Here is a 25,616-nt window from a genome sequence, read left to right as displayed (position 1 = left end):
TAAGAAGGCCCTTCAAAGCCACTTCAAAACTGAACTGGTCCCTGAAAAATGTCGATTTAGAAAATTTTGTGAAAAAATGTAAAATTGCTGCTGAACTTTGAAGCCCTCTGGTGTCTTGCAAAAGCAAAAACACGTCAATTTTATGATGCAAACATAAAGTAGACATATTGTATATGTGAATCAATATATCATTTATTTGGAATATTCATTTTCCTTATAAGCAGAGAGCTTCAAAGTAAAAAAAAAAAAAAGCAAACTTTTCAATTTTTTCATCATATTTTGGAATTTTTCACCAAGAAATTATGCAAGTATCGACAAAATTTTTACCACTAATATAAATTAGAATATGTCAGGAAAAAACTATCTCAGAATCAGAATGAAAGGTAAAAGCATCCCAGAGTTATTAATGCTTAAAGTGACAGTGGTCAGATGTGCAAAAAATGGCCGGGTCCTACACTGAAAATTGGCTGGGTCCTTAAGGGGTTAAAATGGATGAATTTATAGTGTGAAAGGGACCTAAGGAGAACAGAGCAACAATGAGCAATACGGTCCTGTTATAGTTCAATTATAAGACCTGAAAAGGAGAATAATCTGTTTTTGAAATCCAATAAAGCCGTCTATCCATCCTCTTTTTAGTTTGGAAGTCAAGTAGTCCAGCCTGGTAGTGTATTATAAATCCAGCATCTTCAATTGTATCTCTGTCCAAATGCATCTGGCAGCATTCCACTGCTACAGACCTGGGAGACGGCAGCAGCCAATGGACCATTGAATTGAATCGATAAATCTTTGCTAGAGTTGTGCCTCTGGATGCACACATAGAAATGGGTACAAAATGGGGAAGAGTGAGTGAAAGGGACTTAAATCTTGGCATGAGACTATTGTCTCTTGTGAATAATTTGTCGCCTTAGTATTGTACCACATGGAGTACTAAGGAGTAGTGTTGAGCGGCATAGGCCACATTCGAATTCGCGATATTTTGCGAATATATTGACGAATATTCGTCATATATTCGCTAAATTTGCATATTCCTAATATTCGTGTTTTATTTTCGCATATACGAAATTAGCATAAACGAAAATTTGCATATGCGAAAATTCGTACGCCAGTCTCACACAGTAGTATTAGAGCCTTCTTTACACCACACAAGCTGGAAGCAGAGAGGGATGATGGTACTGTGAAAAAAAAAATATTCGTAATTGCGAATATATAGTGCTATATTCGTGAATATTCGCGAATTCGCGAATATGCGATATTCATGAATAAAATTCGCATTGCGAATATTCGCCAGCAACACTACTAAGGAGTATGGACTGATACATTTAGCACTATATTGTGTTATGTGAACACGACCTTAGCACCTCTTCATAGAGCAGTCGACATTACCCCCAAATATCATTCCTAAATGAATCTACGGACCCACAATATGCCTCTCTAAAGTATACAGCAGTGTTTTTCAAACAGTGGGGAAGAGTTATCAAAACCTGTCCAGAGGAAAAGTTGCTGAGTTGCCCATAGCAACCAATCAGATCACTTCTTTCATTTTCAAAGGCCTTTTTTAAAATGAAAGAAGCGATCTGATTGGTTACTATGGGCAACTCAGCAACTTTTTCTCTGGACAGGTTTTGATAAATCTTCCCCAGTGTGTCTCCCGCTGTTGCAAAACTACAACTCCTAGAATGCCCAGACAGCTGAAGGCTAGGAGTTGTAGTTTTGCAACAACTGGAGATACACTTGTTTGGGAAACACAGATATACAGGTCTTTGATGGCCAAAAATTAGGCTTATTGCCATGTGCATGAGCCTACAGGCTGAACATAAAGCAATATGGGTTACGTTATGCGCTCCGGTTGCACATGCTGGTTGTGAGCGCATGGTCCCGTTACTTGCTGCTGCCGGCAGGGCTGGGACTCGCATTGCGGGACGCGCCCGCATGCGAGCCCCAATCCGTCACTCACCTGGTGCTTCTCCTGCCCCTGCCTCTGCCTATCTGCTCCGGCGGGCATGTCCCCATCCCCTAGGGCGCGCGTGCGCCGGAGCTTTAAGATTTAAAGGGCCAGTGCGCTCATTAGTGTAATTCACCTGTGGCTCATTGATAAATTCCTCCACCCTCCTCACTCCCCTGCCCCGGATCTTTGTTGCCTTGTGCCTGAGAGAAAGCATTCCTGAGTATTGTCTTGCCGTGTATCTGATCCTTTGCTCTGTGACTTGACCTTGCTCCTCTGCCGCCTGCCTACTGACCTCCTGCTACGTCCTGACTATGCTACTGTGCCGCCTGCCTTAACCTTCTGCTATCCTAACTATGAGCTGCCTTACCCCTCCTGAGCTTCGCATCTCCTCAGCCGCCTGTGTGGTCAAGCCGTGCGAGGGGTAGTGACCTGGGTGCCGCTTTGCGGCAGGCACTGGTGAAAACCAGTGGCACCTTAGACCCTGCTCCCTGATATGGTCTAAGTCATCTGCCACACAGGTCCAGCGGATCCACATCCACCGGAGTTCCTGTCTTCTGAAATGTAAGTGTTATAATATTGGCATCAATGAGTCGCCGAAATGCACAACAATTAGACAATTACCCAAAGTGAATAAATACTGCCGCAAAGCTAAACATTTTAAACTTCCATTCATCTCAATATCTCAGTCATACATGTCACTTATTATTTCTCGTTTTTCAAAATATTTACTTTTACTTAGCAGGATTGTTGAAGAACGCTCTGCGTATCTCACCATCTATCTTACCGTTAAGCAGCGTGAAAAGGAATGACTCGTTTGTAGTTTTTTTCCTGTGCTAATACATATTCATTATAGCTATGTGAGGTGTCTTGACATAGTTTATATAACAGCTTGTTAGAGATGACAATGAAATGATCGAGTGTTTGAGATTTACATTGACAGTGACTATTTAATTCCAACAATTAAAGGGAATGTTTCACCAGAAAATGACAAATCATTTTAAAATGTTGGTGTTTTTTTATTATGTTGATTCCCTTTATGTATATAAAAGTTTCTATCATATCCCCTCTGTCGCCTCTTTCTTCTATACATGTCAATGTCCTTTAACATTTCCTGGTAAGTTATTTCTGCAATCCATGTTTTAGTTTAGTAGATCTTCTCTGAACTCTCTCCAATATATCTATATCTGTAATGTCTATTTGTTTTTGTGTTTTTATGTCTTGGGGTCTGTTCAGACATTAGTTTTTGTCTGAGCAGTTTGCCATTCTCCCTGTCTGGGGAATAGTTAATTCTCTGAGCCAATTGCAACTCAGGTGTGGCTATTTAAACCCAAGCTCAGCTTCTGCTATTTAAACCCAAGTTCTGCTTTACTGGTTGCTGGTGATTTGCGCAATGTTTTCCATGTCTGTTTGATCATACATCTTGTATTTATTCTGTGATATTATCTGAGTTTTTAACCATGGTTAATAGGGGTGTTTATTATAGATTTTAGTCTGTTTTACATTTGTCGGGTTTTTAGGATATTGTATGTCCGTTCTGCTTTAGCCTTGTTTCTTAGTCTGTGTTCACACTGTGAGAATCCTGACCTGTGTCCCTTCACGTTGTGGAGTTTGATTTTATGGAGTTTGTTCAAATTCATCCGTTTCTCAGGATAGTGCTCCATGTTTTTATATTTCTGTTTTCTTCTAGGCCAGTATTCTGATCACACGGTGGAGTGTGCCCGCTGGCTAGAAGTCTATCTGGAGTTAGTATTAATGTCCCTCCAAGTTTGGAGTGGGGAGTCTAGTTTGTTCTTTGTATTTGTCCAGAGTTCATTATTGCTGATCTTTAGAGTTTATTGTACATGCACTGATCATAGAGTACATGATCACTGATCTAGTGTTTCCTCTGTGCTTTACCATTGGTCTATAGTGTCCTCTGTGCTTGCTTACTGATTTGTGTCCTCTGAACTGTTACGCCGAGCGCTCCGGGTCCCCGCTCCTCCCCGGAGCGCTCGCAACATCCTCGCAATTGCAGCGCCCCGGTCAGACCTGCTGACCGGGTGCGCTGCGATACCTCTCCCAGCCGGGATGCGATTCGCGATGCGGGAGGCGCCCGCTCGTGATGCGCATCCCGGCTCCCGTACCTGACTCGCTCTCCGTCGGTCTTGTCCCGGCGCGCGCGGCCCCGCTCCTTAGGGCGCGCGCGCGCCGGGTCTCTGCAATTTAAAGGGCCACTGCGCCACTGATTGGCGCAGTTGGCTTAATTAGTGTGTTCACCTGTGCACTCCCTATTTATACCTCACTTCCCCTGCACTCCCTCGCCGGATCTTGTTGCCATTGTGCCAGTGAAAGCGTTTCCTTGTGTGTTCCTAGCCTGTGTTCCAGACCTCCTGCCGTTGCCCCTGACTACGATCCTTGCTGCCTGCCCCGACCTTCTGCTACGTCCGACCTTGCTCTTGTCTACTCCCTTGTACCGCGCCTATCTTCAGCAGTCAGAGAGGTTGAGCCGTTGCTGGTGGATACGACCTGGTTGCTACCGCCGCTGCAAGACCATCCCGCTTTGCGGCGGGCTCTGGTGAATACCAGTAGCACTTAGAACCGGTCCACCAGCACGGTCCACGCCAATCCCTCTCTGGCACAGAGGATCCACCACCTGCCAGCCGAATCGTGACAGTAGATCCGGCCATGGATCCCGCTGAAGTCCCACTGCCAGTTGTCGCCGACCTCACCACGGTGGTCGCCCAGCAGTCGCAACAGATAGCGCAACAAGGCCACCAGCTGTCTCAACTGACCGTGATGCTACAGCAGCTACTACCACAGCTTCAGCAATCATCTCCTCCGCCAGCTCCTGCACCTCCTCCGCAGCGAGTGGCCGCTTCCGGCCTACGATTATCCTTGCCGGATAAATTTGATGGGGACTCTAAGTTTTGCCGTGGCTTTCTTTCGCAATGTTCCCTGCACTTGGAGATGATGTCGGACCAGTTTCCTACTGAAAGGTCTAAGGTGGCTTTCGTAGTCAGCCTTCTGTCTGGGAAAGCTCTGTCATGGGCCACACCGCTCTGGGACCGCAATGACCCCGTCACTGCCTCTGTACACTCCTTCTTCACGGAGATTCGAAGTGTCTTTGAGGAACCTGCCCGAGCCTCTTCTGCTGAGACTGCCCTGCTGAACCTGGTCCAGGGTAATTCTTCTGTTGGCGAGTACGCCATCCAATTCCGTACTCTTGCCTCCAAATTATCCTGGAATAATGAGGCCCTCTGCGCGACCTTTAAAAAAGGCCTATCCAGCAACATTAAAGATGTTCTGGCCGCACGAGAAATTCCTGCTAACCTGCATGAACTTATTCATCTGGCCACCCGCATTGACATGCGTTTTTCCGAAAGGCGTCAGGAGCTCCGCCAGGATATGGACTTTGTTCGCACGAGGCGTTTTTTCTCCCCGTCTCCTCTCTCCTCTGGTCCTCTGCAATCCGTTCCTGTGCCTCCCGCCGTGGAGGCTATGCAAGTTGACCGGTCTCGCTTGACACCTCAAGAGAGGACACAACGCCGCATGGAGAATCTGTGCCTGTACTGTGCCGGTACCGAACACTTCCTGAAGGATTGTCCTATCCGTCCTCCCCGCCTGGAAAGACGTACGCTGACTCCGCACAAAGGTGAGACAGTTCTTGATGTCAACTCTGCTTCTCCACGCCTTACTGTGCCTGTGCGGATATCTTCCTCTACCTTCTCCTTCTCTACTATGGCCTTCTTGGATTCCGGATCTGCAGGAAATTTTATTTTGGCCTCTCTCATCAACAGGTTCAACATCCCGGTGACCAGTCTCGCCAGACCCCTCTACATCAATTGTGTTAACAATGAAAGATTGGACTGTACCGTGCGTTACCGCAAGGAACCTCTCCTAATGTGCATCGGACCACATCACGAAAAAATTGAGTTTTTGGTCCTCTCCAACTGCACTTCCGAAATTCTTCTTGGATTACCGTGGCTTCAACGCCATTCCCCAACCCTTGATTGGTCCACAGGAGAAATCAAGAGCTGGGGTACTTCTTGTTTCAAGGACTGTCTTAAACCGGTTCCCAGTACTCCCTGCCGTGACCCTGTGGTTCCCCCTGTAACCGGTCTTCCTAAGGCTTATATGGACTATGCTGACGTGTTTTGCAAAAAGCAAGCTGAGACTTTACCTCCTCACAGGCCTTATGACTGTCCTATTGACCTCCTCCCGGGTACTACTCCACCCCGGGGCAGAATTTATCCTCTGTCTGCTCCAGAGACTCTTGCTATGTCTGAATACATCCAGGAAAATTTAAAAAAGGGGTTTATCCGCAAATCCTCCTCTCCTGCCGGAGCTGGATTTTTTTTTGTGTCCAAAAAAGATGGCTCCCTACGTCCTTGCATTGATTACCGCGGACTTAATAAAATCACGGTAAAGAACCGCTACCCCCTACCTCTTATCTCAGAACTCTTTGATCGCCTTCAAGGTGCCCACATCTTTACCAAACTGGACTTAAGAGGTGCTTATAATCTCATCCGCATCAGGGAGGGGGACGAATGGAAGACTGCATTTAACACCAGAGATGGACACTTTGAGTATCTGGTCATGCCCTTTGGCCTGTGCAACGCCCCTGCCGTCTTCCAAGACTTTGTTAATGAAATTTTTCGTGATCTCTTATATTCCTGTGTTGTGGTTTATCTGGACGATATTCTGATTTTTTCTGCCAACTTAGAAGAACACCGCCAGCATGTCCGCATGGTTCTTCAGAGACTTCGAGACAATCAACTTTATGCCAAAATGGAGAAATGTCTGTTTGAATGTCAATCTCTTCCTTTCCTAGGATACTTGGTCTCTGGCCAGGGATTACAAATGGACCCAGATAAACTCTCTGCCGTCTTAGATTGGCCACGCCCCTCCGGACTCCGTGCTATCCAACGTTTTTTGGGGTTCGCCAATTATTACAGACAATTTATTCCACACTTTTCCACTATTGTGGCTCCTATCGTGGCTTTAACCAAGAAAAATGCCAATCCCAAGTCCTGGTCTCCCCAAGCGGAAGACGCATTTAAAAGTCTCAAGTCTGTCTTTTCTTCTGCTCCCGTGCTCTCCAGACCTGACCCATCTAAACCCTTCCTATTGGAGGTAGATGCCTCCTCAGTGGGAGCTGGAGCTGTCCTTCTACAAAAAAATTCTTCCGGGCATGCTGTTACTTGTGGTTTTTTTTCTAGGACCTTCTCTCCGGCGGAGAGAAACTACTCCATCGGGGATCGAGAGTTACTGGCCATTAAATTGGCGCTTGAGGAATGGAGGCATCTGCTGGAGGGATCAAAATTTCCAGTTATCATATACACCGATCACAAGAATCTCTCCTATCTCCAGTCTGCCCAACGGCTGAACCCTCGCCAGGCCAGGTGGTCGTTGTTCTTTGCCCGTTTTAACTTTGAAATCCATTTTCGCCCTGCCGACAAGAACATTAGGGCCGATGCCCTCTCTCGTTCCTCGGATGCCTCGGAAGTAGAGGTCTCTCCGCAACACATCATTCCTCCTGACTGTCTGATCTCCACTTCTCCAGCCTCCATCAGGCAAACTCCTCCAGGGAAGACCTTCGTTTCTCCACGCCAACGTCTCGGGATTCTCAAATGGGGACACTCCTCCCACCTCGCAGGCCATGCGGGCATCAAAAAATCCTTGCAACTCATCTCTCGTTTCTATTGGTGACCGACTCTGGAGACGGATGTTGTTGATTTTGTGCGGGCCTGTACTGTCTGTGCCCGGGATAAGACTCCTCGCCAGAAGCCTGCTGGTCTCCTTCATCCTCTGCCTGTCCCCGAACAGCCTTGGTCACTGATTGGTATGGACTTTATTACAGACTTACCCCCGTCCCGTGGCAACACTGTTGTTTGGGTGGTCGTTGATCGATTTTCCAAGATGGCACATTTTATTCCTCTTCCCGGTCTTCCTTCAGCGCCTCAGTTGGCAAAACAATTTTTTGTACACATTTTTCGTCTTCACGGTTTGCCCACGCAGATCGTCTCGAATAGAGGCGTCCAATTCGTGTCTAAATTCTGGAGGGCCCTCTGTAAACAGCTCAAGATTAAATTAAACTTCTCTTCTTCTTATCATCCCCAATCCAATGGGCAAGTAGAAAGAATTAACCAGGTCCTGGGTGACTATTTACGGCATTTTGTTTCCTCCCGCCAGGATGACTGGGCAGATCTTCTACCATGGGCCGAATTCTCATACAACTTCAGAGTCTCAGAATCTTCTGCTAAGTCCCCATTTTTCGTGGTGTACGGCCGTCACCCTCTTCCCCCCCTCCCTACTCCCTTGCCCTCTGGTTTGCCCGCTGTGGATGAAGTGACTCGTGATCTTTCCACCATATGGAAAGAGACCCAAAATTCTCTTTTACAGGCTTCATCCCGCATGAAAAGGTTTGCCGATAAGAAAAGAAGAACTCCCCACATTTTTGCTCCCGGAGACAAGGTATGGCTCTCCGCTAAATATGTCCGCTTTCGTGTCCCCAGTTACAAACTGGGACCACGCTATCTTGGTCCTTTCAAAGTCTTGTGCCAGATTAATCCTGTCTCTTACAAACTCCTTCTTCCTCCTTCTCTTCGTATTCCCAATGCCTTCCATGTCTCTCTCCTTAAACCACTCATCATTAACCGCTTCTCTCCCAAACTTGTTTCTCCCACTCCTGTTTCCGGTGGATTGGGAAGGCTGTGGTCCAGAAGAGAGATCCTGGGAACCTGAGGACAACATCCTAGACAAAAGTCTTGTCCTCAGGTTCTCAGGCTCCAAGAAGAGGGGGAGACCCAAGGGGGGGGTACTGTTACGCCGAGCGCTCCGGGTCCCCGCTCCTCCCCGGAGCGCTCGCAACATCCTCGCAATTGCAGCGCCCTGGTCAGACCTGCTGACCGGGTGCGCTGCGATACCTCTCCCAGCCGGGATGCGATTCGCGATGCGGGAGGCGCCCGCTCGCGATGCGCATCCCGGCTCCCGTACCTGACTCGCTCTCCGTCGGTCTTGTCCCGGCGCGCGCGGCCCCGCTCCTTAGGGCGCGCGCGCGCCGGGTCTCTGCAATTTAAAGGGCCACTGCGCCACTGATTGGCGCAGTTGACTTAATTAGTGTGTTCACCTGTGCACTCCCTATTTATACCTCACTTCCCCTGCACTCCCTCGCCGGATCTTGTTGCCATTGTGCCAGTGAAAGCGTTTCCTTGTGTGTTCCTAGCCTGTGTTCCAGACCTCCTGCCGTTGCCCCTGACTACGATCCTTGCTGCCTGCCCCGACCTTCTGCTACGTCCGACTTTGCTCTTGTCTACTCCCTTGTACCGCGCCTATCTTCAGCAGTCAGAGAGGTTGAGCCGTTGCTGGTGGATACGACCTGGTTGCTACCGCCGCTGCAAGACCATCCCGCTTTGCGGCGGGCTCTGGTGAATACCAGTAGCAACTTAGAACCGGTCCACCAGCACGGTCCACGCCAATCCCTCTCTGGCACAGAGGATCCACCACCTGCCAGCCGAATCGTGACATGAACTAGTATCCATTTAAGTTAGTATTCCGTGTAATATATTTCTGTTTCCTTCTAGGCTAACATCCTGATCACACAGTGGAGTGTGCCCGCTGGCTAGAAGTCTATTTGGAGTTATTATTGCTGTCTACTCCTTTTGTGGAGTGGGGTGTCCAGTTTGTTTCTTTGTCCCAGTGTAAACAGTGTCCTATGTTCCTGATCAGTTTAGTGTTTAGCATTCAGTTCTTCTGTTCATCCCCTGCATTTCCTGGTTTCTGCTGTTTACTCATTCTATGCTTTGTCTAGTTCATTAATTCATATCTGCCGTTCATCTTGGTTCCGGTTTCTGAACTGTATGTTAGTACACTACATTCTGCCCTGTTTGTGTATTTATATTTAATCTGGTTGTTTGGTAGTTTTCCTGTTTTGTTTCTGGTGTGTGATCGACTATGTATATATTTGTTTTTACGCCCACTGCACTTTAGCCCAGGAAGGGACCGGCACCGTAGTTGTCGATCCGCGTTTAGGGTGTTTGGGCAAATAGGCAGGGACAGAGCTTCTAGGGACAGCTTAGGGCTCCCTCTCCCAGTCCACCCTTGCTCATGACCAAATCCTTTTGGAGATGTGGTCTCCAGTACTGCGCACAATACTCCAAGTGAGGTCTCACCAGTGCTCTGTACAGCGGCACAAGCTCTTCCCTCTCTACTGCTAATACCTCTCCCTATACACCCATGAGCGCTTCCCTTTCTACTGCTAATACCTCTCCCTATACACCAATGAACACTTCCCTCTTTCTACTGCTAATATCTCTCTGTATACACCCATGAGCACTTCCCTCTACTTCCTATATCTCTTTATACACCCATGAGCACTTCCCTCTTTCTACTGCTAATACCTTTCCCTATACAACCATGAACATTTTCCTTTCTACTGCTAAGGCTCCTTTCACACTATGAGCATTCATCATTATTATTATCATTATTAAACGTCCGTTTTATGTGTAAAAATGGATGTATAAGTATGAAAAAACGGGTGCTAACGGCTGAATAGTGCTGCTAATAGAAATACTTTTCATTCATAGCTCTGCAGGGGTATATGTATATAGAAGCGCTGGGGGGGCAGACATATAGCGTTATCTGCCTCCCCCAGTGCATCTATATAAATATGCTGCGCAGTCCCTCAACACTGCAGGAGTCTGCTGATGTCACCTTTTCTGAGCATGCTCAGAAGTAATAACGGATATTATAAACCAGGTGCAAACGGATGACATAAAGGCTCATCCGTTTGCCATAGACTTCAATGTTAAAAATAACGGCCGTTAATTTATCCGTTTCTTGTGACGGAAGAAAAATTAGTGCATGTTCCGTTAGTTCTTCCGTCACAACTAACGTCCGTTAGTCATGACAGACTATAACGGCTCATAATGGATAATCAAAAAATCCCATAGACTTTAACGGGATTTTGTAACGGACGTTTAACATCATTTTTTAAAGCTTTTCTAACGGACGTTTCTAACGGATCTTTTAACGGATGAATTTTATAGTGTGAAAGCAGCCTCTCCTTACACACCCATGACCATTTTCCTCTCTTCTACTAATACCTCTCCCTATATACCCGTGACCACTTTCCTCTCTACTGCTAATACGTCTCCCTATACACCAAAGCATTTTGCTAGCATTTCCTGCTGCTTCTTTGACATTGTCTGCCTACCTTTAAGTCTAAAATAATGACCCCTAAATCCCTTTCCTCAGATGCTGAGGTTAGGACTGTATCACATTTTCTATACTCTGCCCTTGGGTTTTAACACCCCAGGTGCATTATCTTGCACTTATCCACAATAAATGTCAGTGTCAAGAGATTTGACCATTCCTCTAGTTCACCTCAATATTTTTCCTTTTGGCGTATCCCTTCAGGAACATCAACCCTGTTACAAATCTTTGTGTCATCAGCAAAAAAGACCAAACCCTTACCATTGAGATCTACTGCAATATCACTAATGAAGATATTAAACAAATGGGCCCCAGTACAGATCCCTGAGGTCCCCACTGGTAACAAGACCTTGCTCTGAATAATATACCCCGGATTGTATCTATAACAAGGGGGCATCCTCTATGTCTAGAGGAAAGAAGGTTTCTACATCAACACAGATGTTTTTTTTTACTGTAAGGCTAGGTTCAGACTACGGAATTTCCGACAGAAATTCAGTCGTAAAATTTCCGTTAGAAATTCTGCTTGCTAAAATGTCTAGTGTAGTGAATGGGTTTCCGCTCACAAATTCACACTTCGGAATTTGTGAAGCGGAAAATCCGCTTTGAAAATCCGCTTAGAAATTTCTGCCTGAAGAAAGGCCTCGAAATATTGTTACTTTTCCACAAGAACTCACAGAGATTTTGCGCAGAATTCCGCGCGGATATGCAGGTTTCATGCGGAGGAGGAGTATCAAGTATTTCTATTCATAAAATGTTATTTATTTTTTCATGCGGAAATTCCACGCGAATTCCGCACAAATTCAACGGCAATTCCGCGCCAATTCCGCATGGAAATGCTTCTGACTGAAAAAAAAAATAACATTGATCTCTATGGGAGAACGACGCTGATTCCGCCGGAGGGGCAGAAATTCTGTACAACTCTATGGGGATTTCACTGCAGAATGATTTGTAGAGGAAAAAGCGAGCAGATTACACGTGGAAATTCCTCTCCAATTCCTCAGTGTGAACATAACCTAAGAGTTTAATAATATTACAGGTTGTGGATATTAGGTTTATAGGGACAGAACATTGATCCAAGGATTTATTCTGATGCCATTTTGGAAGTTGGGAAATAATTTTCCCCTCTCTGGTATGGGGCAATTTGCATCAGCCTCATAAGGGTTTTTCTATTTTTTTTGCCTCCCTCTGGACACAGTAGGGACACAATAAAGATATATGTTGAACTTGATGGAATCTTTTAACCTTATGAACTATGAAAGATAGAAGCTTTGGAAGTTCCGTTGTCAAGATAGCAAAGGCATAGGGCATAAGTGTCCAAGGTAGATAAACCCTTTTATGCTAGAAGCCTCGAACTTTTCCTTCCATACTCCAGTGTCTCGTATTTTCCCTTAGTCTATGGCTGAAATGTGGGAGTGTTTAGCAAATTTATGCTGTCCTGGTCATGGCATAGCATTTAAGAGTTAATCATAGTTGTCAACAATGAGGGAGCCTGGTGAGATTTGATGTTGCCCATAGTTCGGGCAGCATACAGTCATGGCTGTAAATGTTGGCACCCCTGAAATCTTTCTAGAAAATGAAGTATTTCTCACATAAAAGGACTGCAGTAACACGTGTTTTGCTATACACATGTTTATTCCCTTTGTGTGTATTGGAACTAAACCAAAAAAGGGAGGGAAAAATAGCAAATTGGATATAATGTCACATCAACCTCCAAAAATGGGCTGGACAAAATTATTGGCACCCTTTCAAAATTGTGGAAAAATAAGATTGTTTCAAGCATGTGATGCACCTTTAAATTCCCCTGGGGCAAGTAACAGTTGTGGGCAATATAAAAATCACACTTGAAAGCAGATAAAAAGGAGAGAAGTTCACTTAGTCTTTGCATTGTGTGTCTGTATGCCACACTAAGCATGGACAACAGAAAGAGGAGAAGAGAACTGTCTGAGAACTTGAGAACCAAAATTGTGGAAAAATATCAACAATCTCAAGGTTACAAGTCCATCTCCAGAGATCTAGATTTGCCTTTGCCCACAGTGCACAACATTATCAAGAAGTTTGCAACCCATGGCACTGTAGCTGGTGTGGACAGAAGAGAAAAATTGATGAAAGGTGTCAACGCAGGATAGTCCGGATGGTGGATAAGCAGCCCCAAACAAGTTCCAAAGATATTCAAGCTGCCCTGCAGGCTCAGGGAGCATCAGTGTCAGCACCAAATATCTGTCAACATTTAAATGAAATGAAAACGCTATGGCAGGAGACCCAGGAGGACCCCACTGCTGACACAGAGACGTAAAAAAGCATTTTGCCAAAATGAACTTGAGGAAGCCAAAATCCTTCTGGGAAAACGTCTTGTGGACAGATGAGACCAAGATAGAGCTTTTTGGTAAAGCACATCATTCTACTGTTTACCGAAAACGGAATGAGGCCTACAAAGAAAAGAACACAGTATCTACAGTGAAATATGGTGGCGGTTCAATGATGTTTTGGGGTTGTTTTGCTGCCTCTGGCACTGGGTGCCTTGAATGTGTGCAAGGCATCATGAAATCTGAGGATTACCAACGGATTTTGGGTCGCACTGTACAGCCCAGTGTCAGAAAGCTGGGTTTGCGTCCGAGATCTTGGGTCTTCCAGCAGGACAATGACCCCAAACATACGTCAAAGAGCACCAAGAAATGGATGGCAACAAAGCGCTGGAGAGTTCTGAAGTGGCCAGCAAGGAGTCCAGATCTAAATCCCATTGAACACCTGTGGAGAGATCTTAACCCCTTAAGGACCCTTGACGTACGTCATGACACCCTGGTACTTAAAGACCCATGACGTACGCGTACGTCATGGAAAATTCCGGTCCCCGCCGGGCGGGGATCGGACCGGGATGCCTGCTGAAATCATTCAGCAGGCATCCCATGCAAACGCCCAGGGGGGTCATTAGACCCCCCCCCCCCCATGTCGGCGATCGTGGCAAATCGCAAGTGAATTCACACTTGCGATTTGCGCGATTCCGGGTCATTACGGGTCTATGGTGACCCGGTGCCCCGAATATAAGGAGGATCGCGGTTGTCTAAGACACCCACGATCCCCCTGAAGGGATAGGAGTGACGCAACCACCAATAGCAGATCGGGGGCAGGGGGGTTAACTTTCGTTTTCCCCGTCCTGTCCACCCACAATAGGCGGGGCAGAACGGGGAAACGACGGGGACTGGCGCGAAGATCCACTTTCCGATCCGGGCGGGCGTCGGAGGCAGCGGGCGACGGAGATCGGCGGTTGGATCCGACGGAAGCCGGTAAGTTGCCTAGCAAATTCTGAAAGGTACAGTTTGAGACCATTATACAGTGGTCTCTAACTGTAGCCCTTCAGATGTTGCAAAACTACAACTCCCAGCATGCCCAGACAGCTGTTTGGGCATGCTGGAATATGTAGTTTTGCAACAGCTGGAGGGCTACAGTTAGAGACCACTATACAGTGATCTCTAAACTGTATTCCTCCAGATCTTGCAAAACTACAACTCCTAGCATGCCCAGATGTTTGCTGTCTGGGCATGCTGGGATTTGTAGTTTTGCAACAGCTGGAGGACCACAGTTTGGAGATCACTTTGCAGTGTTCTCTAAAACTGTAGCCCTCCAGATGTTGCAAAACTGCAAATCCCAACATGCCCAAACAGCATGCTGGGAATCGGCATGCTGGGAGTTGTAGTTGTGTACCTCCAGCTATTGCATAACTACATCTCCCAGCATGCCCTTCGGCGATCAGTACATGCTGGGAGTTGTAGTTTTGCAACAGCTGGTGCACACTGGTTGGAAAATACTGAGTTAGGTAACAGAACCTAACTGAAGGATTTCCAACCAGTGTGCCTCCAGCTGTTGCAAAAGTACAACTCCCAGCATGCACGGTCTGTCAGTACATGCTGGGAGTTGTAGTTTTGAAACAGCTGGAGATTTGCTCCCCCATGTGAACATACAGGGTACATTCACACGGGCAGGTTTACAGTAAGTTTCCTGCTTGAAATTTGGGCTGCGGCAAATCTTTCGCCGCAGCGCAAACTCCTAGCGGGAAACTCACCATAACACACCAGTGCGAATGTACCCGAAAAACACTACATAAAGGGTAAAACACAACATATACACCCCCGTACACTGCCCCCCCCCCCCCCCAATAAAAATTAAAAACGTATTGTATGGCAGTGTTTCCAAAACGGAGCCTCCAGCTGTTGAAAAACAGCTCAGCATTTCCGGACAGCCACTGAGTGTCCAGGCATGCTGGGAATTTAGCAACAGCTGGAGGCACTCTGTTTGGGAATCACTGGCATAGAATACCCCTATGTCCACCCCTATGCAATCCCTAATTTAGTCCTCAAATGCGCAAGGCGCTCTCTCACAGTTTAGGGCCACATATGGGGTATTTCCGTACTCGGGAGAAATTGCACTACAAACTTTGGGGGCTTTTTCTCCTTTTACCCCTTATGAAAAGGAAAAGTTGGGAGCTACACCAGCCGTTTAGTGTAAAAAAAAATTAAACATTTACAATAACATGCTGGTGTTGCCCCATACTTTTTATTTTCACAATCGGTAAAAGGAAAAAAAAGACCCCCAAAATTTGTAACGCTATTTCTCCTGAGTACGGAAATACCCCATATGTGGGCGTAAAATGCTCTGCGGGCGCACAACAAGGCTCAGGAATGAGAGCGCACCATGTACAATTTGAGGCCTAAATTGGTGATTTGCACAAGGGTGGCTGATTTTACAGCGGTTCTGACATAAACGCAAAAAAAGAAATACCCACATGTGACCCCATTTTGGAAACTACACCCCTCACGTAATGTAATAAGGGGTACAGTGAGCATTTACGCCCCACAGGTGTCTGACAGATTTTTGGAACAGTGGTCCGTGAAAATGAAAAATTAAATTTTTCATTTGCACAGCCCACTGTTCCAAAGATCTGTCAAACGCCAGTGGGGTGTAAATACTCACTGCACCCCTTATTAAATTCTGTGAGGGGTGTAGTTTCCAAAATGGTGTCACATGTGGGGAGGGGGGGTCCACTGTTCTGGCACCACGGGGGGCTTTGTAAACGTACATGGCCCCTGACTTCCATTCCAAACAATTTTTTTTCCCAAAAGCTCAATGGCGCTCCTTCTGTTCTGAGCATTGTAGTGCGCCAGCAGAGCACTTGACGTCCACACATGGGGTATTTCCATACTCAGAAGAGATGGTGTTACAAATTTTGGGGGGCATTTTGTCCTATTACCCCTTGTAAAAACTTTACATTTGAGGGAAAACTAGCATTTTAGTGAAATTTTTTTTAATTTATACATCCAACTTAAACGAAAAGTCGTCAAACATCTGTGGGGTTTTAAGGCTCACTGGACCCCTTGTTATGTGCCTTGAGGGGTGTAGTTTCCAAAATAGTATGCCATGTGTTTGTTTTTGTTTTTTTTGCTGTCCTGGCACCATAGTGGCTTCCTAAATGGGACATACCCCCAAAAAACCATTTCAGCTAAATTTGCTTTTCAAAAGCTAAATGTGACTCCTTCTCTTCTGAGCATTGTAGTTCGCCCGCAAAGCATTTTACGTCCTAACATTGGGTATTACCATACTCATAAGAGATGGGGTTACAAATTTTGGGGGGCATTTTGTCCTATTATCCCTTGCAAAAAAAATTTATTTGAGGGAAAACTAGCATTTTAGTGAAAAATAAAATAAAATCATTTACACATCCAACTTTAACGAAAAGTCGTCAAACACCTGTGGGGTTTTAAGGCTCACTGGACCCCTTGTTACGTGCCTTGAGGGGTGTAGTTTCCAAAATAGTATGCCATGTGTTTTTTTTTGCTGTTCTGGCACCATAAGGGCTTCCTAAATGTGACATGCCCCCCAAAAACCATTTCAGAAAAACTCACTCCCCAAAATCCTACTGTCACTCCTTCCCTTCTGAGCCCTCTACTGCGCCCGCCGAACCCTTGACATACACATATGAGGTATTTTCTTACTCGAGAGAAATTGGGTTACACATTTTAGGAAGATTTCTCTCCTTTTACCCCTTGTAAAAATTCAATAGCTGGGTCTACAAGAACATGCGAGTGTAAAAAAATGAAGATTTTGAATTTTCTCCTTCAATTTGCTGCTATTCCTGTGAAACACCTAAAGGGTTAACAAACCTTTTGAATGTCATTTTGAATACTTTGAGGGGTGCAGTTTTTATAATGGGGTCATTTGTGGGGTATTTCTAACATGAAGGCCCTTCAAATCCACTTCAAAACAGAACTGGCCCCTGAAAATTTTCGATTTTGAAAATTTTGTGAAAAATTTGAAAATTGCTGCTATACTTTGAAGCCCTCTGGTGTCTTCCAAAAGTAAAAAAAACATGTCAACTTTATGATGCCAACATAAAGTAGACATATTGTATATGTGAATCAATATATAATTCATTTGGAATATAAAATTTTCCTTATAAGCAGAAAGCTTCAAAGTTAAAAAAAAATTCAAAATTTTAAATTTTTTCATCAAATTTTGGAATTTTTCACCAAGAAATGATGCAAGTATCGACAAAATTTTACCACTAACATAAAGTAGAATATGTCACGAAAAAACAGTCTCGGAATCAGAATGAAAGGTAAAAGCATCCCAGAGTTATTAATGCTTAAAGTGACAGTGGTTAGATGTGCGAAAAATGGCCGGGTCCTACAGTGAAAATATGCTGGGTCCTTAAGGGGTTAAAATTGCTGTTGGGAAAAGGCGCCCTCCAATAAGAGAGACCTGGAGCAGTTTGCAAAGGAAGAGTGGTCCAACATTCCGGCTGAGAGGTGTAAGAAGCTTATTGATGGTTATAGGAAGCGACTGATTTCAGTTCTTTTTTCCAGAGGGTGGGCAACCAAATATTAAGTTAAGGGTGCCAATAATTTTGTCCAGCCCATTTTTTTAGTTTTGTGGTGACATTATGACCAATTTGCTTTTTTTCCTCCCTTTTTTGGTTTAGTTCCAATACACGCAAAGAGAATAATCACGTGTATAGCAAAACATGTGTTACTGCAATCCTTTTCAGTGAGAAATACTTCATTTTCTTGAAAAATTTCAGGGGTGTCAACATTTACGGCCATGACTGGATATTTACTAACAGTTTCCTTTTAAAGGGGTATCCCAATTATCAAAAAATGTATTCCCTATCCTCAGAATAGGGAATAAGAATCCCAGAGGCTGGACTCCCTGCAATCTCTAGAATGAGGCCTGTCTCACCCTGCTAAGCATTTCGGCCCCCACCTTCCCAGACAAACTGGTCTCAGCAGCAGAGGTGGCTCTCTAATTAGGTGATTTAGGCGGCCGCCTAAGGCCTCGCGCTAAAAGGGGCCTTGCGGCCGCCTAAATCGTGTGGTTAGGGCAGTGATTTTGGCGAGATTTTTTTTTCTTCAAATGTCCCGCCCCAGCCTTCGTGCGGGGGGGGGGAAGGGAAGCCTGTGCACACAGCGTCCTCCTGCGTCCCCCTGCGTCCAAACCCCACACTCCCCCTTGCGGCGCAGTGAGCCGAAAATGGTGCCCGACGTCGGAGCAAGCTGCATTTGCGCCGGACTGCCGTGGAACTGCAAGCTGCGCGGGCCGGCTTGCTTAAGGTATCGTACCTTTTCCACCCCTCCGTTACCCTTCTCAACCGTGTCCAAACTGCCCCACTGTCACCCAGGTCCAGCCTCTGCCCCCCCCCTGTCACACATGTCCACCCCCCCGCCTGTCATCCATGTCCACCTTGTCTACCTCCCTGTCCATCCCTGTCACCCGTATCCTACCCCCCCCCCCCCTGTCACCCATGTCTACCCCCCCCCCCCCCCCAGTCACCCATGGACATTCATTTTGTGGTGTTGGGAAACCCCTTGGAGCCCTGCTGGCTCATCGAGGATCAGGGCCCTTTAGGTGGTGTTACTCTGGTAGCTCTGGATGTAAATATAGCAATATACTCAATGATATAAGTATCCAGTCCAGTGTTTCCCAACCAGGATGCCTCCAGCTGTTGCAAAACTACAACTCCCAGCATGCCCGGACAGCCTAAGTCTGTCCAGGCATGCTGGGAGTTGTAGTTTTGCAACAGCTGGAGGCACCTTGGTAGGGAAACACCGATCCAGTCCATACTCATCCCACACCATGGCCAGTTAGGATGTCAGGTGTGTACACTGTCCGTAATAATGTTATAATAACATGTCCACCCCCCTGTCACCCATGTCCAGCCCCCCTGTCACCCATGTCCACCCCCCTGTCACCCATGTCCACCCCCCTGTCACCCATGTCCTCCCCCCCTGTCACCCATGTCCATCCCCCCTCTCACCCATGTCCACCCTCCTATCATCCCGTCACTCATGTCCACCCTCCTGTGATCCATGTCTGCCTTGTCCACTCCCCTGTCCATCCCTGTCACCCATGTCCACCCTCCTGTTCACCCATCTGTCCCTTTGTTACCCCCAGTCCACCCCTCTCTGTCACTCCTGTCCCTCTTTTACCCCCTTGTCACCCTTGTCCACCCCTCTGACCCCGTCTCCCATGTCCACCCTCCTGTCATCCATGTCCACCCCCCCCCATCCAACCCTCTGTCACCCCTGTCCATCCCTGTCACCCATGTTCACCCTGCATTGTCCACCCCCCTGACCACATCCTTGTCACCCATGTCCACCCCCTATTCACCCCTCTGTCACTCCTGTCCACCCCTCTGTTACCACCTTGTCACTCCTGTCCACCCCTCTGTCACCCCTATGCCCCCGTCACCCATGTTCACTCTTCTCCACCCATTTGTCACCCTTGTACACCTCCCTACACCCCTCTGTACACTCCTCTACACCCCTCTGCCACCCATGTACACTCCTCTACACCCATCTGTTACCCATGTACACTCTTCTACACCCCTCTGTCACCCATGTACACTCCTCTACACCCCTCTGTTACCCATGTACACTCCTCTACACCCCTCTGCCACCCATGTACACTCCTCTACACCCATCTGTTACCCATGTACACTCTTCTACACCCCTCTGTCACCCATGTACACTCCTCTACACCCCTCTGTCACCCATGCACACTCCTCTACACCCCTCTTTACACTCCTCTACACTCCTCTACACCCCTCTTTACACTCCTCTACACCCCTCTGTCACCCATGTACACTCCTCTACACCCCTCTTTCATCCATGTACACTCCTCTACACCAAAGAGGAGAAGATCGTAGGAGGCCCCAGCAGTCACACCCCCACAATCTGATAATTAATTTTCTTTATATACAAATTATAATAAAATGCAATAAAAAAAGACACATAAAAAATAATTTTTATACATGTAGTTCAGGTTAATAAGGATAGCAAAGTAAGGAATAGCATTGGGTTATGGTGCCTGGTTTATTAGGCTTATTAGGGCTCAGATTTTAGAACTAGATTTAAAATAAATGATAATCAACAAATAAAACCGGCTGCTTACAGCAGAGGAGGCTTACACCATAGCAACATAAAAGACCACATGGTCCATTTAGCCTGTCCTTTTTATTTTTGTCCTAGAATATCTCTGACACGCTGCTAGCGAAAGTGAATCGCAGTATGTGCTTTCCTTTTCATCCTTGGAGTGTGAACCACCCTGACAGTCTGGAGTTAGAGGCCCTGCTCTGCCCCACTCATGTTGATGTGGATAGGAGCGGACAATTACACCTAGGGCTGGGCGGTATGACCAAATGTGTGTATCACTGTATTTTTTTCAACTTTTGGCGGTTCCACGGTATAGAACGGTATTTCCTAGCCCCCCCACATATTAATTATCAGCCCACATCCCTATCGGGGTAAATACTCCCATATCACCCGCATGCACTGCCCTCCTCGTCCTGTTCGTTGCGTCCGCCAGCGCTGGCACTCTATACTGTGCGGTATCTCTAGGCCCGGGCTGCAAAAGGTAATCAAAATAAACTTTAACGCGCCTACGTCGGCCTTACGCTGGGGACGGGAACGTCGGAGAACTGTCAGCCTATCACAGGCCGCAGCGATGTTCCGCCTCGGCCGGTGATAGGCTGAGCGCACTAAGAAGCCGGCTTCTTACATGACAGTGGGCTCAGCCTATCACCGGCCGAGGCGGAACATCGCTGCGGCTGGTGATAGGCCGACGGCTGTCCGACGTTCCCGTCCCCAGGAAACAAGTGAGGCCGAGGTGAGTTAAAATTTATTTTGTTTATTTTTTGCAGCCCGGGCATAGGGATACCGCACAGTATAGAGCAGTGGTCTCCAACCTGCGGACCTCCAGATGTTGCAAAACTACAACTCCCAGCATGCCCGGACAGCCAACGGCTGTCCGGGCATGCTGGGAGTTGTAGTTTTGCAACATCTGGATGTTCACAGGTTGGAGACCACTGGTATAGAGTGTCAGCGCCGGCGGCCGCAACAATCAGGACGAGGAGGGCAGCGCATGTATGTGACATGTGAGTAGTACCCTGATGGGGATAGTGCTGGGCTAATAATTAATTGGGGGGGGGGGGACAGAACAGCACTCGCAGGTCACATAGGATTAGTTCCCACCTCATTCTGTGCCAGAGACCTACATTGGACCCCCCAAAATCAGTGGAATGACATCAATTCTGAGGACTATTTTTGAATATGGGCCTCGCAAAATAGCCAAGTATTAGGAAATAATACTCCTCTGTTGGGGTTCGATGCGTGACTTATTGATTATATAAAATGCACATAATGATGCCCTGATATGACTGTGCTCACTATGTGGGTAAAAGGATTGCAGCCTGAACCCAGCCCTCTACTTCTAAACTTCATGATGATCAGAATACTGGCAGAGCTGGGTGCTAAATGGTGCCCACTCTCCTATAATTCCTACAAGCCAATCAGCACTCAGTTGTGCCAGGATCTCAATCATATGGTTGAACAAGGATTCCACCGGGAGGCAGGACCAAGGAGGCAACTAATACAAGGCCGCAACAACCCCAGGTGAGAGTATCCCCTTTGGGGTATATGCAGTGGTGTATTAAAGGCTTCACTAGCGGGGGAGGTGGGGGATGTGATAGGCCATTTCAGGAAAGGGGATAGTTCACCTTAACCCCTTAAGGACGGAGCCCATTTTCACCTCTAGGACGAAGCCCTTTTTTGCAAATCTGACCACTGTCACTTTAAACATTAATAACTCTGGAATGCTTTTAGTTATCATTCTGATTCTGAGATTGTTTTTTCATGACATATTCTACTTTAACTTAGTGGTAAATTTTTGTGGTAACTTGCATCCTTTCTTGGTGAAAAATCCCCAAATTTAATGAAAAATGTTTAAATTTTGCATTTTTCTAACTTTGAAGCTCTCTGCTTGTAAGGAAAATGGATATTCCAAATAATTTTTTTTTGGTTCACATATACAATATGTCTACTTTATGTTTGCATCATAAAATTGACGAGTTTTTACTTTTGGAAGACACCAGAGGGCTTCAAAGTTCAACAGCAATTTTCAAATTTTTCACAAAATTTTCAAACTCACAATTTGTCAGGGACCAGTTCAGGTTTGAAGTGGATTTGAAGGGTCTTCATATTAGAAATACCCCATAAATGACCCCATTATAAAAACTGCACCCCCCAAAGTATTCAAAATGACATTCAGTAAATGTTTTAACCCTTTAGGTGTTTCACAGGAAAAGCAGCAAAGTGAAGGAGAAAATTCAAAATCTTCATTTTTTACACTCGCATGTTCTTGTAGACCCAATTTTTGAATTTTTACAAGTGGTAAAAGGAGAAAATGTATACTTGTATGTGTAACCCAATTTCTCTCAAGTAAGCACATACCTCATATGTCTATGTAAAGTGTTCGGCGGGCGCAGTAGAGGGCTCAGAAGCGAAGGAGCGACAAGGGGATTTTGGAGAGTACGTTTTTCTGAAATGGTTTTTGGGGGCATGTCGCATTTAGGAAGCCCCTATGGTGCCAGAACAGCAAAAAAAAAAAAAACACATGGCATACCATTTTGGAAACTAGACCCCTTGAGGAACGTAACAAGGGATAAGGTGAGCCTTAATACCCCACAGGTGTTTCACGACTTTTGCATATGTAAAAAACATTTTTTTTTTCACTAAAATGTGGGTTTCCTCCCAAATTTCACATTTTTGCAACGGGTTAATAGCAGAAAAGACCCCCCCAAATTTGTAACCCCATCTCTTCTGAGTATGGAGGTACCCCATAAGTGGACCTGAAGTGCACTGCGGGCGAACTACAATGCTCAGAAGAAAAGGCGTCATATTTGGCTTTTTGAGAGCAAATTTTGCTCGGGGGGCATGTCGCATTTAGGAAGCCCCTATGGTGCCAGGACAGCAAAAAAAAAAAAACACATGGCATACCATTTTGGAAACTAGACCCCTCACAGAATGTAATGAGGGGTACAGTGAGCATTTACCCCCCACTGGTGTCTGACAAATCTTTGGAACAGTGGGCTGTGCAAAATTTTTCATTTTCACGGACCACTGTTCCAAAGATCCGTAAGACACCTGTGGGGTGTAAATTCTCACTGCACCCCTTATTACATTCCGTGAGGGGTGTAGTTTCCAAAATGGGGTCACATGTGGGTGTGTTTTTTTTTGCGTTTGTCAGAACCGCTGTAACAATCAGCGACCCCTGTGCAAATCACTTCAAATGTACATGGCGCACTCTCCCTTCTGGGCCTTGTTGTGCGCCCCCAGAGCACTTTGCGCCCACTTATGGGGTATCTCCGTACTCGGGAGAAATTGCGTTACAAATTTTGGGGGGCATTTTTCCCTTTTACCTCTTATGAAAATGAAAAGTATAGGGCAACACCAGCATGTTAGTGTACATTTTTTTATTTTTTTACACTACATGCTGGTGTAGACCCCAACTGTTCCTTTTCATAAGGGGTAAAAGGAGAAAAAGCCCCCCAAAATTTGTTAGGCAATTTCTCCCGAGTACGGCGATACCCCATATGTGACCCTATTCTGTTGTCTTGAAATACGACAGGGCTCCAAAGTGAGAGAGCGCCATGCGCATTTGAGGCCTGAATTAGGGACTTGCATAGGGGTGGACATAGGGGTATTCTACGCCAGTGATTCCCAAACAGGGTGCCTTCAGCTGTTGCAAAACTCCCAGCATGCTTGGACAGTCAATTGCTGTCCAGAAATGCTGGGAGTTTTTGTTTTGCAACAGCTGGAGGCTCCATTTTAGAAACACTGCCGTACAATAGGTTTTTCATTTTTATTGGGGAGGGGGGTGGTGGGGGGGGGGCAGTGTACATGTGTATATGTAGTGTTTTACTCTTTATTTTATGTTAGTGTACTGTAGTGTAGTGTTTTTAGGCTACATTCACACTGGAGGCAGATTACCGCTAGGAGTTTGAGCTGCGGTGGAAAATTTGCCGCAGCTCAAACTTGAAGCGGGGAACTCACTGTAATCTGCCGCCAGTGTGAATGTAGCCTGTACATTCACATGGGAGGGGGGTCAAAACTACAACTCCCAGCATGCACTGACAGACCATGCATGCTGGGAGTTGTAGTTTTGTAACAGCTGGAGGCACACTGGTTGGAAAACCTTGAGTTAGGTTCTATGACCTAACTCAGTATTTTCCAACCAGTGTGCCTCCAGCTGTTGCAAAACTACAACTCCCAGCATGTACTGATTGCGGAAGGGCTTGCTGGGAGATGTAGTTATGCAATGGCTGGAGGCACGCAAGTACAACTCCCAGCATGCCAAGACAGCCTTATGCTGTTCCTGAATGCTGGGAGTTGTAGTTTTGCAAGATTTAGAGGGGTTCAGGTTGTAAATCACTGTCCAGTGGTCTCAAAACTGTGGCCCTCCAGATGTTGCAAAACTACAACTCGCAGCATGCCCAGACAGCAAACTGCTGTCTGGGCATGCTGAGAGTTATAGTTTTGCAACATCTGGAGGGCTACAGTTTGAGACCACTTAGTGATCTACAACCTGAACCCCTCTAAATATTGCAAAACTACAAGTCCCAGCATGCCCACACAGCAAACAGCTGTCTGGGCATGCTGGAAGTTATAGTTTTGCAACATCTGGAGGGCCACGGTTTAGAGACCACTGTAAACTGTGGCCCTCCGGATGTTGCTAGGCAACAACTCCCCTAGCAGGACCCGGACGTGGGGGAGGATCGCGCTCGGGGATCCAGGTAAGGGACCTTCAGCGCCGACCTTCCCTGGACAGTTCCCCCGTTTTTCCCGGACACCGATAGGTGGGCAAAGCGGGGGAACCGAACTTTAACCCCCCCCTCCCCCGGTCTGCTATCGGTCGGTCGCTCGGTCGACCAATAGCGGGGATAGGAGGGGTGGCACCCCTGCCACCAAACTCCTATCCCCTCAGGGGGATCGAGGGTGTCTCGGACACCCCCGATCCCTCTTATTTTCCGGGTCACCGGGTCACCAGTGACCCGTATGACCCGGAATTGCGCAGATCGCAGGTCTGAATAGACCTGCGATTTGCGTCCATCGCGGTCATGGGGGGGTCTTAGGACCCCCCTCGGCGATGTGCCGGG

General features: G+C 46.5%; 1 long non-coding RNA gene across 1 annotated transcript in view; it reads right to left on the bottom strand.

Moving 5' to 3' along the window:
• Positions 1-464: 464 nt before the first annotated feature.
• Positions 465-25,616, bottom strand: part of LOC130275667 (uncharacterized) — a 50,402-nt gene continuing 25,250 nt past the window's right edge. Inside the window, exon 3 of the long non-coding RNA XR_008844863.1 lies at positions 465-801. This is a non-coding gene — a long non-coding RNA (uncharacterized LOC130275667). The remainder of the gene's footprint in view (positions 802-25,616) is intronic.

This window comes from Hyla sarda, chromosome 6 (assembly GCF_029499605.1).
Source record: "Hyla sarda isolate aHylSar1 chromosome 6, aHylSar1.hap1, whole genome shotgun sequence".
Lineage (NCBI taxonomy): Eukaryota > Metazoa > Chordata > Amphibia > Anura > Hylidae > Hyla > Hyla sarda.
This window is presented reverse-complemented; position numbering and strand designations above follow the sequence as displayed.